The sequence below is a fragment of the Canis aureus genome, chromosome 33 (genome assembly GCF_053574225.1).
Source record: "Canis aureus isolate CA01 chromosome 33, VMU_Caureus_v.1.0, whole genome shotgun sequence".
NCBI classification, from domain to species: domain Eukaryota; kingdom Metazoa; phylum Chordata; class Mammalia; order Carnivora; family Canidae; genus Canis; species Canis aureus.
This window is the reverse complement of record NC_135643.1, coordinates 36,977,909-36,990,878: the sequence shown is the minus strand read 5'-3', so window position 1 is coordinate 36,990,878 and position 12,970 is coordinate 36,977,909. Positions and strand designations below refer to the sequence as shown.

Sequence of the window (12,970 nt, the reverse complement as noted above, 5' to 3'; positions counted from 1 at the left end):
AAACTTTGTGCCACCACAAAGTAAGGTCAGTAAATCCTTCCTTGAACACTTATATTACATTCATATATTCAATACAACAAAAATCACACTATATTTTAATTCTTCATTTGAATGTCTTCCTCTTCACTGGACTAAATCTATTCTTTTTTATTCTTTCATCCTCAGAAGCTACCTGGAACAGTGTAATCACTCTACACAATTTGTAACTGAATGAATGTTCTCAAATTACCTCTCAAGATTTAATGGTTATGTGCTAGAGAAAGTGTGGTAATAAAAGATTATTTTAGAGAACTATGAGAGAATATAAGATATTTGTTATTATTCATTAATTTTCCTGTAAGCATAGTCCATTGCTTGTACTTTTCTGAGGTTAAAATGTATATTCCCTGAGAAAATAATATTGAAAACTTTTTAAAGATAATTTATTTATTTGAGAGAGAGTGAGAGAAAAAGAAAGCATGGTGGGGTGGGGGGTTGAGAAGTAGAGGGAAAAGCAGATTCCTTGTTGAGCAGGGAGCCCAGCCTGATGCAGGGCTCCATCCCAGGATCTGACCTGAGCGGAAGGAAGATGCTTAACCGACTGAGCCACCCAGGTGCCCATGAATTTTAATTCTATAGTATACCCATATGGAAAGGATAATTTTTTATGTTGTATGTGTATAAGTGGACAGAAAGAGATAGTGGAGGGAGAGACATGAAGGGAGAGAGAGAGAGAGAGAGAGAGAGAGAGAGAGATGAGTAGATAGGAAGACATTGAGACTGAAACAAAGAATTCAATAAAATACAATGACTGAGTGACTAGAAGATTGCGAAATCACAGCTGAGGGTGAAGGTTTTAATGCCATACACAGACAACATGGGAGTTTGAACAAAGGCCATAGGGAGTTAAAAGATAAGCACTACAATAAATGGATATTCTTGGGAAAGAGGAAATTTCTCTTAAGGCAAGGAATTTGGGGTGGATCCTGTAAAGATCACAAGAATATATAATTCATTTTCTTTTGGTCACCACAGAATGGATCTTCAGAGTGCAAGAGAGAGGATGGAGAAGTGAAGGTCAGAATTGGGATAACTCAATGGATAACATTTAATCAATATATAAATTACAGTATTTGAAAGATCATGTCACTGGAGAATATTTTGTTTGTGGGTAGAATGGTGGAGATTAATGGAATTGTGCAATCAATGAGTGTTAATGTTTCATCTGCATAAACATACGGCCAGATAATGTTGAAGAACAGATGTGATTAACAAGCCTGCAATGTCTGCTAATGGTAGCAAATAGAATCATAATGCAAAGTGTCTTTATTTTCCCTGAAGGAATTTCTCCCCAGATGGTTTAGATGAGGTTCAAAATAGATCTTAAAATTAACTCATGCTGATATAAACTGCATCACTTTTTAGGTTCTCATTTAGGTAATATCTTCTACTGCAAACCTTTACTAAGAAAAATGTTCAGATGATATGTTTTATTTTTATTTACCTTCCACTATTTCAATCTAGAAAAGTATTTAGAAAAACTAGATATTTAAGACACATTTATATCAACACAAATGCATTACTACTAATGCTGATCTTATATATCTTGACAATTAACCTGTGAATGTTATTTTATTTTATTTTTCTCCATATTTCTAAGTTAAATAAGTTAATCTGAGAAATCAGATACCACATGATTACAATTGTATGACATTCATGAAAAGACAAACATAATAAACATTAGGCTGGGTTTGGGGTTGGGGTGGGGAGAGGTGAATAAGTAAGATAGAATTTTTTAGGACAATACAGGTATTGTGTTTGATATATAATGGTGAGCAAAAGACATTGTTTTTCAAAACCCATAGAATCTTATAGCACAAAGAGTAAACCTTAATGTATGCAAATTAAAAAGAAATTAAGTAGTCAGGGGATCCCAGGAGGGAAGTCAGAAATCTTAAATGAGTTTCACAGGGTTAAAATTGAAGTGTCAGCTGGGCTTCACTCCTTCTGGAGGCTTGAGGGGAAAATCCATTCCCTTGTAGTTTTTAGCTTCTAGAAACTATCTGAATATCTTGTTTCATGGCCTCTTTCTTGAACTTCAAAGCCAGAAGTGTAGCATCTTTCAATCACTCTCTGACTCTGACCCTTCCACCAATCTCTTATTAGAACTCATTGTATTAGGTCCACTTTAATTATGCAGGATAATGTCCACAGACCAAGATCTTTAACTTCATCAGATTTTCAAAGCCCTTTTGCCACGTAAGATAACATATTCACAGGTGTCACAAATTATAACATGGAGATCTTGGAGGTGGCTGTTACTCTGTTTACCACAGTGAATAAAATAAGTTAAATCTGGCAAAATATTAAAATTAAATGAAGTAGAGGAATATATATTCATGGGTGTTCGTGATAATATTCTTTCCAAATATTTGGAATATACAATAGTAATTATTAAGTAAATAAAAAATTAGACCCTGGTTGTATTAGAAAACAATTCTTGGAGGCTATGCATCTGCATTGTCTAGACCTTCTGAGCAAAGGGTATTGAAAGAATGCTCACATAACAGACAGCAGAGCATTAGAAACTGGAGAGAGTTTATCTAAATTGAAATAGTGTCTCTAAAATATCTTCAATATAAAGAGCCACAGAGTGATTGGGAAATATAAAATCCTCTTCCTCTTTTCCTTGGAAACATTTGCTTACATTCCAGGGTAATGAACTTAGCAGTGCTTTTTCCCTGTCCATCAGAGAATATATATTTAATGGGGAATCTTTCTCTTTGGAGGGAAGGTTGGACAGATATCCCTGCCACCCCCTTATGAGCTCTAGATCTTGTAATTTGGGGGATCTTTCCCTTTGGTATAACCCATTGATAAACATTTGGCTTTCATTGTGTTGTTCTTTGGGGAGATGGGAAGTAGGCAACCCACAAAAGCTGTGAGATAACACTTCAAATCCTTTAGTTTCAAGGTTAGCATTTAGATCTCTATCATAGTCATAGATATTATCTTTGTTGTATTTTCTTGCCATGCAATGACAACAAATAAAGATCCTCATTCTGTAATATTATTCCACAGACTTTTTTTTATTCCTCAGAATTGCATATTTTTAACTGTATATAAACATTTACATATAGAAAAACATGGTCATAAAAATAATAAAATCTGATTAGTGTTGGAATAGTGGAAGTTTATATGTTGTGTGTAGTTGCAGTCACTTTTTAGGCCATGAACTCCCAGTTTTCCATCTGCACCTAATTTTTTGCTCTTCACATAAAGTTAAAAACCTCAGTGAGATTTCTGGCTTGTTAAAAAGAAGGTCAGTTAGTTCTTTTCCCAGCCAGTTACTTACAATTTAGAATATATATATTTAAAAGTGCCTCAGACATTATAAAATCTAAAAATAAAGTAAAAATGGAGTTGTATTTATGCTTCAACAATAACTCTGAATAAAATATTCTTCAGCTTAACCGCAAACATGGTCAAGTTCACATTCCAATTCCTGTTTTTATTAACATTAACATTGAGTATTTTTCATGTATCTATAATTTATCTATCAATCTCTATTGATCTATTATCTATCTGTATTTATCTATACTAATGTGAATATATCATTTTATCTCTATTACAAAATGATCGTTTTGCTTTATATTTTTAAGATTGTATTTATTTCAGAGAGAGAGCATGAGTCAGGGTTGCAGAGGGAGAAAGAGAACTAGACACTCCACTGAGCAGGGAGCCCAGTGCAGGGCTCAATCCTGGGACCCTGAGATCATGACCTGAGCTGAAGGCAGATACTTAACTGACTGAGCCACTCAGGTGCCCCTAATTTTGTTTTAGTTATGTAGATATTTTGAAATGCCAAATAAAATTAGAGAATGATATTTTAGTATTTTAAAAAGAGATGAGTGACAAACTATTTTATTTTATTTATTTTATTTTATTTATTTTATTTTATTTTATTTATTTTATTTTATTATTTTATTTTATTTTATTTTATTTTATTTTATTTTATTTTATTTATTATTTTATTTATTTTTTTAGAGGAAGAGAAAGAGAAAGTGTGAGTGGGGAGTAGCGGAGGGAAAGAGAAAATCCCAAGCCAGTTGTATGCTCAATGCAGAGCCCCACACAGGGCTTGATCTCAACACTCTGAGATGATGACCTGAACTGAAACCAACAGTCAGCCACATAACCAACTGAGCCACCCAGGTACCCCACAGTTTTCATATGCATTCATAATTACTACTTATAGTATCCCATTTCTCTACTTCCATTACTACTTGATGTATTCAAACTCCATAACATTTATTCTAATAAATGGCAACATTCTCCATCTGGTATCCTAGCTTCTGGTCTTAACTCATTAAATTTATTTCCCACCTAGCTACAAAATGATCTTTTTAAAGAAACAATTGTTATCATTTAATCTCTTCACCAAAATAATTATAGGCTCACAGGATAAAGTTCAAGGTCTTTTTCTTTATACACACAAAATGGCACCCATTTATATCTCAAGCTTAGTTGTTTTCCCTAACTACTTCATTAATGACAGCAAAACATTGCTTATAAATTTTCCTTAATTCACAGTGTTTTCTTTTCTTTGCTTTTATTTGTGACAGGTCATGTGACTAAACAACACTGTCTTGTTTCTGTTTCTAGAAAGTGTAGTTCAATTCATCTGTCATGTTTTTTTCTACCATCATACTCACTCAAACATTAAATCTCTGTCACTAGAGTCTAAACTCTGAAGAAAAAAAAGTTGATTTGTCTTATATATCTGTAACACACATGCAAATATATATACACACACGGACTGTATAGATATATATAAACATACATATATTGTATATTTACATATAATATACATAAATACATACATACATATATATGCATAAAATATACATATTTGTAGTGAAAAAACATAAGATATATTATACAGTCTATTTGAAAAGAGAAATTTTCTTTTCAAATTTTTTTTCCTCTTAAGGTATCCTTAAAACAAAAAAAAAATCAATACTTTATCAAGGTTATAAAGTATGATGCTATAATTTATACCGACTTCAACTGAAATCATTTATTTTTAATTTTTTTTATTTTTCAATTTTTAAGAAAATCTTTATAGTAGTATCTATTTCTTGTCAGGCAGTATCTCAACAGGAAAATTCAATATCCAATTACTAAGTATTTTAAATATGTAATGCACAGTCAAGAATATTTTAGAATAAGAAAGAGAAGGTTTTCAAAGAATAAAATGGCATATTGGTATAGTTTAGTATAATTTATATTTTTTCAGTAAAAACATGGCCATTTATTTAATCATTTAATACTTTATGGAAGCAAAGAATGTATATTCTTTTCTGAAAATATAAGCCATTTCTTTTTTTCTTTTTTCTTCTTTTTTTTTTATTGGAGTTTGATTTGCCAACATTTAACACCCCGTGCTCATCCTGTCAAGTACCCTCCTCAGTTACCCTCACCCAGTCACCCCATCCCCCTGCACACCTCCCCTTCCACCACCCCTTGTTCGTTGCTCAAGTTAGGAGTCTCATGTTCTGTCACCCTCTCTGATTTTTCCCACTCATTTTCTCTCCTTTCCTCTATAATCCCTTTCACTAATTTTTATATTCCTTGCATGAGTGAAACCATATGTTTGTCCTCCAATCAACTTACTTCATTCAACATAATACCCTCCAGTTCCATCCATGTTGAAGCAATTGTTGAGTATTTGTCATTTCTAATGGCTGAGTAATCTTCCATTGTATACATATACCACATCTTAATCCATTCATCTGTTGAAGGACATCAAGTCTCCTTCCACAGTGTGGCTATTGTGGACATTGCTGCTATAAACATCGGGGTGCAGGTGTACTGGCATTTCACTGCATCTGTATCTTTGGGGTAAATCCCCAGCAGTGCAATTGCTGGGTCACAGGGCAGTTCTATTTTTAACTCTTTGAGGAACCTCCACACAGTTTTCCAGAAGGGCTGTACCAGTTCACATTCCTACCAACAGTGCAAGAGGGTTCCCCTTTCTCCACATCTTCTCCAACATTTGTTGTTTCCCGTCTTGTTAATTTTCACCATTCTCACTGGTGTAAGGTGGTATCTCATTGCGGTTTTGATTTGTATTTCTGTGATGGCAAGTGATGTGGGACATTTTCTCATGTGCTTGTTGGCCATGTGTATGTCTTCTTTGGTGAAATTTGTGTTCATGTCTTCTACCCATTTCATTATTGGGTTGCTGTTGAGTTTAATAAGTTCTTTATAGATCTTGGAAACTAGCCCTTTATCTGATACATCATTTGCAAATATCTTCTCCCATTCTGTAGGTTGTCTTTGAGTTTTGTTGACTGTTTCTTTTGCTGTGCAGAAGTTTATTATCGTAAGTCCCAACAATTCATTTTTGCTTTTGTTTCCCTTGCCTTCATAGATGTTATCTTGCAAGAAGTTTCTGTGGCCAAGTTCAAAAAGGGTGTTGCCTGTGTTCTCCTCTAGGATTTTGATGGAATCTTGTCTCACATTTAGATCTTTCATCCATTTTGAGTTTATCTTTGTGTCTGGTGTAAGAGAATGGTCTAGTTTCATTCTTCTGCACATGGCTGTCCAATTTTCCCAGCACCATTTATTGAAGAGACTGTCCTTTTTCCAGTGGATAGTCCTTCCTGCTTTGTCAAATATTAGTTGACCATAGAGTTGAGGGCCCATTTCTGGGTTCTTCTCTATTCTGTTCCATTGATGTGTCTGCTTTTGTGCCAGTACCACACTGTCTTGATGACCACAGCTTTGTAGTACAACCTGAAATCTGGCATTGTGATGCCTCCAGCTATGGTTTTCTTTTTTAAAATTCCCCTGGCTATTTGGGGTCTTTTCTGATTCCACACAAATCTTAAGACGATTTGTTCCAACTCTCTGAAGAACGTCCATGGTATTTTGATAGGGATTGCATTAAATGTGTAAATTTCCCTGGGTAGCATAGACATTTTCACAATATTCTTCCAATCCATGAGCATGGAATATTTTTTCCATATCTTTGTGTCTTCCTCAATTTCTTTCAGTAGTGTTCTGTAGTTTTTAGGGTATAGATCCTTTACCTCTTTGGTTAGGTTTATTTCTAGGTATCTTAGGCTTTTGGGTGCAATTGTAAATGGGATTGACTCCTTAATTTTTCTTTCTTTGGTCTCATTGTTAGAGTAAAGAAATGCCACTGATTTCTGGGCATTGATTTTTGTATGCTGCCACACTGCTGAACTGCTGTATGAGTTCTAGCAATCTTGGGGTTGGAGTCTTTTGGGTTTTCTACATACAGTATCACGTCATCTGCAAAGAGGGAGAGTTTGACTTCTTTCCCAATTTGAATGCCTTTTATTTCTTTTTGTTGTCTGATTGCTGAGGCTAGGACTTCCAGTACTATGTCAATTAGCAGTGGTGAGAGTGGAGATCCCTGTCGTGTTTGTGATCTTAGGGGAAAGGCTCTCAGATTTTCCCATTGAGAATGATGTTTACTGTCGGCTTTTCATATACAGCTTTTAAGGTGCTGAGGAATATTCCCTGTATCCCTACACTCTGAAGAGTTTTGATCAGGAATGGATGCTGTATTTTGTCAAATGCTTTCTCTGCATCTATTGAGGGGATCATATGGTTCTTGGTTTTTCTCTTGTTGATATAATCTATCACATTGATTGTTTTACGAGTGTTGAACCAGCCTTGCATCCCGGGGATAAATCCCACTTAGTCATGGTGAATAGTCTTCATTATGTACTATTGGATCCTATTGGCTAGTATCTTGTTGAGAATACTTTTTGCATCCGAGTTCATCAGGGATATTTGTCTATTATTCTCTTTTTTGGTGGGGTCTTTGTCCGGTTTTGGAATTAAGGTGATGCTGGCCTCATAAAATGAGTTTGGAAGTATTCCATCCCTTTCTATCTTTTGGAACAGCTTTAGTAGAATAGGTATGGTTTCTTCTTTAGACATTTGATAGAACTCCCCTGGGAAGCCATCTGGCCCTGGACTTTTGTGTCCTGGGAGGTTTTTGTCCTGTTTCAATTTTCACTGGTTATTGGCCTGTTCAGGTTTTCTAATTCTTCCTGTTCCAGTTTTGGTGATTTTTAGCTTTCCATAAATGCATTTATTTCTTCTAGATTACCTAATCTATTGGCATATAGCTGCTCATAATATGTTTTTAAAATGATTTGTATTTCCTTGGTATTGATTGTAATCTCTCCTCTTTCATTCATGATTTTATTAATTCGAGTCTTTTTTTCTTTTTAATAAGGCCATCTAGGGGTTTATATATCTTATTAATTCTTTCAAAGAACCAACTCCTTTTTTTTTTTTTTTAATCTGTTCTACTTTTCTTTTGGTCTCTATTTCATTGAGTTCTACTCAGATCTTTATTAACTCTCTTCTTCTGCTGGGTGTAGGTTTTATTTGCTGTTCTTTCTCCAGTTCCTTTAGGTGCAAGTTTAGCTTGTGTATTTGAGTTTTTTCCAATTTTTTTAGGGATGCTTTTGCAATGTATTTCCCTATCAGGATTGCTTTTGCTGTATCACAAAAACTGAAAAGTTGTATCTCATTCTCATTAGTTTCCATGATTCTTTTTAATTCTTGTCTAATTTCCTGGTTGACCCTTTCATCTTTTGGCAGGATGGTCTTTAACCTCCATGTGTTTGAGTTTATTCCAAGTTTCTTCTTGTGATTGAGTTCAAATTTCAAAGCCTTGTGTCCTGAAAATATGCAGGGGACAATCCCAATCTTTTGGTATTGGTTGAGACCTGATTTGTGACCCAATGTGTGGCTATGCTGGAGAAAGTTCCATGTGCACTTGAGAAGAATGTGTACTCAGTTGCATTTGGATGCAAAGTTCTGTAAATATCTGTGAAATCCATCTGGTCCAGTGTATCATTTAAAGCTCTTATTTCTTTGGTGATGTTGTGCTTAAAAAATCTGTCATTTGCAGAAAGTGCCGTGTTGAAGTCTCCTACTATTAGTGTATTATTATCTAAATATGTCTTTATTTTGGTTATTAATCGATTCATATACTTTGCAGCTCCCACAGTAAGGGCATAAATATTCATTATTATTAGGTCTTCTTGTTGGACAGACCCTTTAAGTATGATATAGTGTCACTCTTCATCTCTTACTACAGTCTTTGGGATAAACTTTATGTGATATGAGGGATGGCTACCCCTGCTTTCTTTTGAGGACCATTTGAATGGTAAATGGTTCCCCAACCTTTTTTTTTTTTTTTTTTTTCAGGCTACAGGTGTTTTTAGGTCTAAAATGAGTCTCTGTAGACAGCAAATAGATGTGTCTTGCTTTTTTATCCAGTCTGAAACCCTGCACCTTTTGATGGGATCATTAAGCCCATTCACATTCAGAGTTACTATTGAAAGATATGAATTTAGTGTTATCATGCTACCTATTTAGTCCCTGTTTTTGTGGATTGTTTTCTTGGACTTCCTCTTTCTTTTACGGAGTCCTCTTTAATATTTCTTGCAGAGCCGGTTTGGTGGTCACATATTCTTTCAGTTTCTGCCTATCTTGGAAGCTCTTTATCTCTCCTATTCTGAATGAGAGCCCTGCTGTATAAAGTATTCTTGGCTGCAGGTTATTCTCATTTAGGACCCTGAATATATCCTGCCAGCCCTTTCTGGCCTGCCAGGTCTCTGTGGAGAGGTCTGCTGTTATCCTAATGCTTCTCCCTGTAAAGGTTAGGGATTTCTTGTCTCTTGCTGCTTTAAAGATCTTCTCTTTATCTTTGGAATGTGCAAGTTTCCCTATTAAATGTCAGGGTGTTGAATGGTTTTTATTGATTTTAGGGGGAATCTCTCTCTCTCCTGGATCTGAATGCCTGTTTCCCTTTCCAAGTTAGGGAAGTTCTCAGCTATGATTTGTTCAAATACACTTTCTGGACCTCTGTCCCTTTTGGCGCCCTTGGGAACCCCAATTAAACATAGATTTTTCCTTCTGAGGCTGTCATTTATTTCCCTTAACCTTTCCTAATGATCTTTTAATTGTTTTTCTCTTTTTTCCTCAGCTTCCCTCCTTGCCATCAACTTGTCTTCTATGTCACTCACTGGTTTTCTACCTCGTCAGCCCTCATCCTTAGGACCTCCAGTTTGGATTGCATCTCATTTCATTGATTTTTAATTTTGGCTTGATTAGATCTAAATTCTGTAGTCATGAAGTCTCTTGAACCTTTATGCTTTTTTCCAGAGCCACTAGTAGCTTCATAATGGTGCTTCTGAATTGGCTTTCTGACATCAAATTATAATCCAAATTGTGTAACTCTGTGGGAGAGAGGACTGTTTCTGATTCTTTTGAGGTGAGTTCTTCCTTCTAGTCATTTTGCTCAGTGCAGCATGGTTGTATGAGTGGGCTGAGTCAAGAATATCAACCATGACCTAAATAAATTTCACCCTAGATGATTCTGATGAAGTCAGAAACCAGAAATTGAAAACAAAGATCAGAATGAAATAAAACAAAAGGACCACTAAAGTGAAAGACAAATTTTAAAACAAAGTAGTAAAAAATAAAAGGCCACGAATCCCAAAGGAGAAGAAAAAAAAGAAAAAGAGAAAAAAAGAAGAGAAAAAAGCAAAAGTCAAGTGGAAAAAAGAAGAAAAGAAGGGGGCTGGGAGATGGTGGTGGTGATAAAGTTGTAGTGGAGGGAGAATGTAGTGTACCTGAGGGGTCCTAGAAGGTGATCCTCTTCATTCTGGGTATATTAAGTTCTGTACATTAGAAGATGCTCAGTCCCAAATTTATATAAACCAGAAATACTTGTAGAGGCCCCCAACATTGACCACCAAAACATAAATGAGACAAAAGAGGGGGGCAGAATGGGAATGAGGAATCTCACAGAATGAACCAGCATGGTATACCACTTGGTTCTGGGTGCATGCTGCTCATATTCAGAAAATATTAACTTCCACCATTGTAGAACAAAATGAGGCAGATAAAACAAAAAACACAAAACAAAAAAATATATCTTGTATATCTTCCAAAATTAAGTTGAGTATGTTGAAGGGAATGTAGAAGTGGAAAATACATCTAAGACATGTAATTGTAGAAATATGAAAGTAAAAAAGGATGAATCTTAAAAATGAAAAGGTAAAATATTGTAGTTAAGGTGGGAAAAGAGAAAGAATGTTGGAAATTTATAGTCTGATATAAAAATGAGTTGTCCTGGAAAAAGGAAGGAAAAAAAAAGGAGGGGTACCCTCTGGTTTTATATACTGTAAGTCCCTCGACTTCCAGTGCTGCTTGGTCAAGAACTTGCTTTTCCCCTGTTCTTCCAGCTGGTCTTCTAGGGGAGCAGCCTGCTGTGCTGATTCTCAAGTGTGTGCACCTGGGGCGCTGCTAAGCCCCCTGCCAGGTGCACGGTTCAGTGGGAGCTGTTTATCCTGTGACACCCCTGCTCCCTGGTGGCGCCAATCCATCCCAGGCACAAGGTGACACCAGGAGGGACAGCAACAGTGGCGGCGGCCAGCTCTGGAGCCCTGGAGTCAGCCCCCGCAGTAACTCCCGAGCTCTCCGTCTGCAGGGCCTGGAGGCTCCGGGCGGGGCCGCTGATCTGCTCAGCTGGGGCAGGAGCGTCCTCGCTGTCCTGGGCCCTCCCGGCCTCTGCCTGTCCCGGGGGAGGCCGGATCCTGGGCTGTGTCCCGGCGCCCTGTGCTCCGGAGCCTGCGCTGGTGGATTCGCGCTCCCGGGCCGCGCAGCCCCCTCCGCGGAGCCGCCCCCGAGCCCCCCGAGCTGCTCCCGCCCCGCAGCCCCCTCCGCGGAGCCACCCCCAAGCCCCCCGAGCTGCTCCCGCCCCGCAGCCCCCTCCGCGGAGCTGCCTCGAGCGCCCGGAGCTGCTCCCCAGGCCGAGGGGCAGGCGTTCCAGCCCTTTCCTGCTCGGCGGGCGGTGTGTGGCGCACTCCTGCCCGGGGCGCAGTTCCTCTGTCAGTGGCCCCGGGAACCGGGGGCTCCACTGCCCCTCCTGGGATCCTGCTCCAACTCCCTGCGAGCGCCTTTCCGACCGGGAGGAATCGGGGCAGATTTTTAAAGTTCCCGCTTCTCCGGAGCTGGGCTCTCCTGTCCTGGGGGCTCTTGCCGGGGGCCTTAGTCTGCTCCTCGTGGGACCCCTCCCCCACTGCATTCTTTTTTATTTTATTTTTTTCCACCTTCCTACCTTGTTAGAAATGCAAGCCCTTCTCTCTGTAGCTTCCGGCTGTTCTCTCTTTAAATCTCAGGCCAATTGGTAGGTGTTCAGGATGGTTTGAAAGTCATCTAGGTCAGCTGCGGGCGGGGTCAGGTGAGGCCCCTCCTCCTCCGCCAGCTTGCCCCGCCCCATTTTGTTTTCAACTCAGTGTTCAAAGTGCCCTCTCACCTTCAAATCAGAATAAATACATTTATTTGTTAATATGACTAATTCTTCCTCCTATTTGCATCATCTTCAAGTTCATTTGTTAGTATTACAATCATAGAATGCCTGAAAATTTACTGTTTCTTATATGTCCTTGAGTGGTCAGACTCACCTGTATGAAAATATAAGTCGAATAATTGTAACAATTTTTAAAGGGGAAATCAATTAACTCTTCTTTTCACATTGTCAGGTTTTCTCCCATCTGTGCAAAAAAAATGAATTGGTGTCATAAATCTAGAGGCAGCCAAAAATACAAGCCCACATATAACATCCTACTTATGCAAATAATGCATCTGCTGCTGTACTAGCAGGCCAAAGACTATTTCCAACTAGACTTATACACACCCACAATACTGTGAGGATTAAATCAATCAAAACCATATTCTACTAGAATTATATAAAAAAAACCCTAATATATTCATGCAATATAATTATGTACAACTGGCTTATGAAGTGTTTTAATTACCCAGCACATCTGAATGCCAACTCATATTTTGACTACCATTAACCAATTGTTCACAAAAAAATAACTTTTCTTCTACATTTCTATTAGTGGAATTTTTATTTATTTAG

At 37.5% G+C, this 12,970-nt stretch overlaps 1 long non-coding RNA gene across 1 annotated transcript in view; it reads right to left on the bottom strand.

The window, feature by feature from the left end:
* LOC144304273 (uncharacterized) overlaps window positions 1–12,601 on the bottom strand; it is a 32,407-nt gene extending 19,806 nt beyond the window's left edge. The window contains exon 1 of the long non-coding RNA XR_013371195.1: window positions 12,510–12,601. This is a non-coding gene — a long non-coding RNA (uncharacterized LOC144304273). The remainder of the gene's footprint in view (window positions 1–12,509) is intronic.
* Window positions 12,602–12,970: the final 369 nt, after the last annotated feature.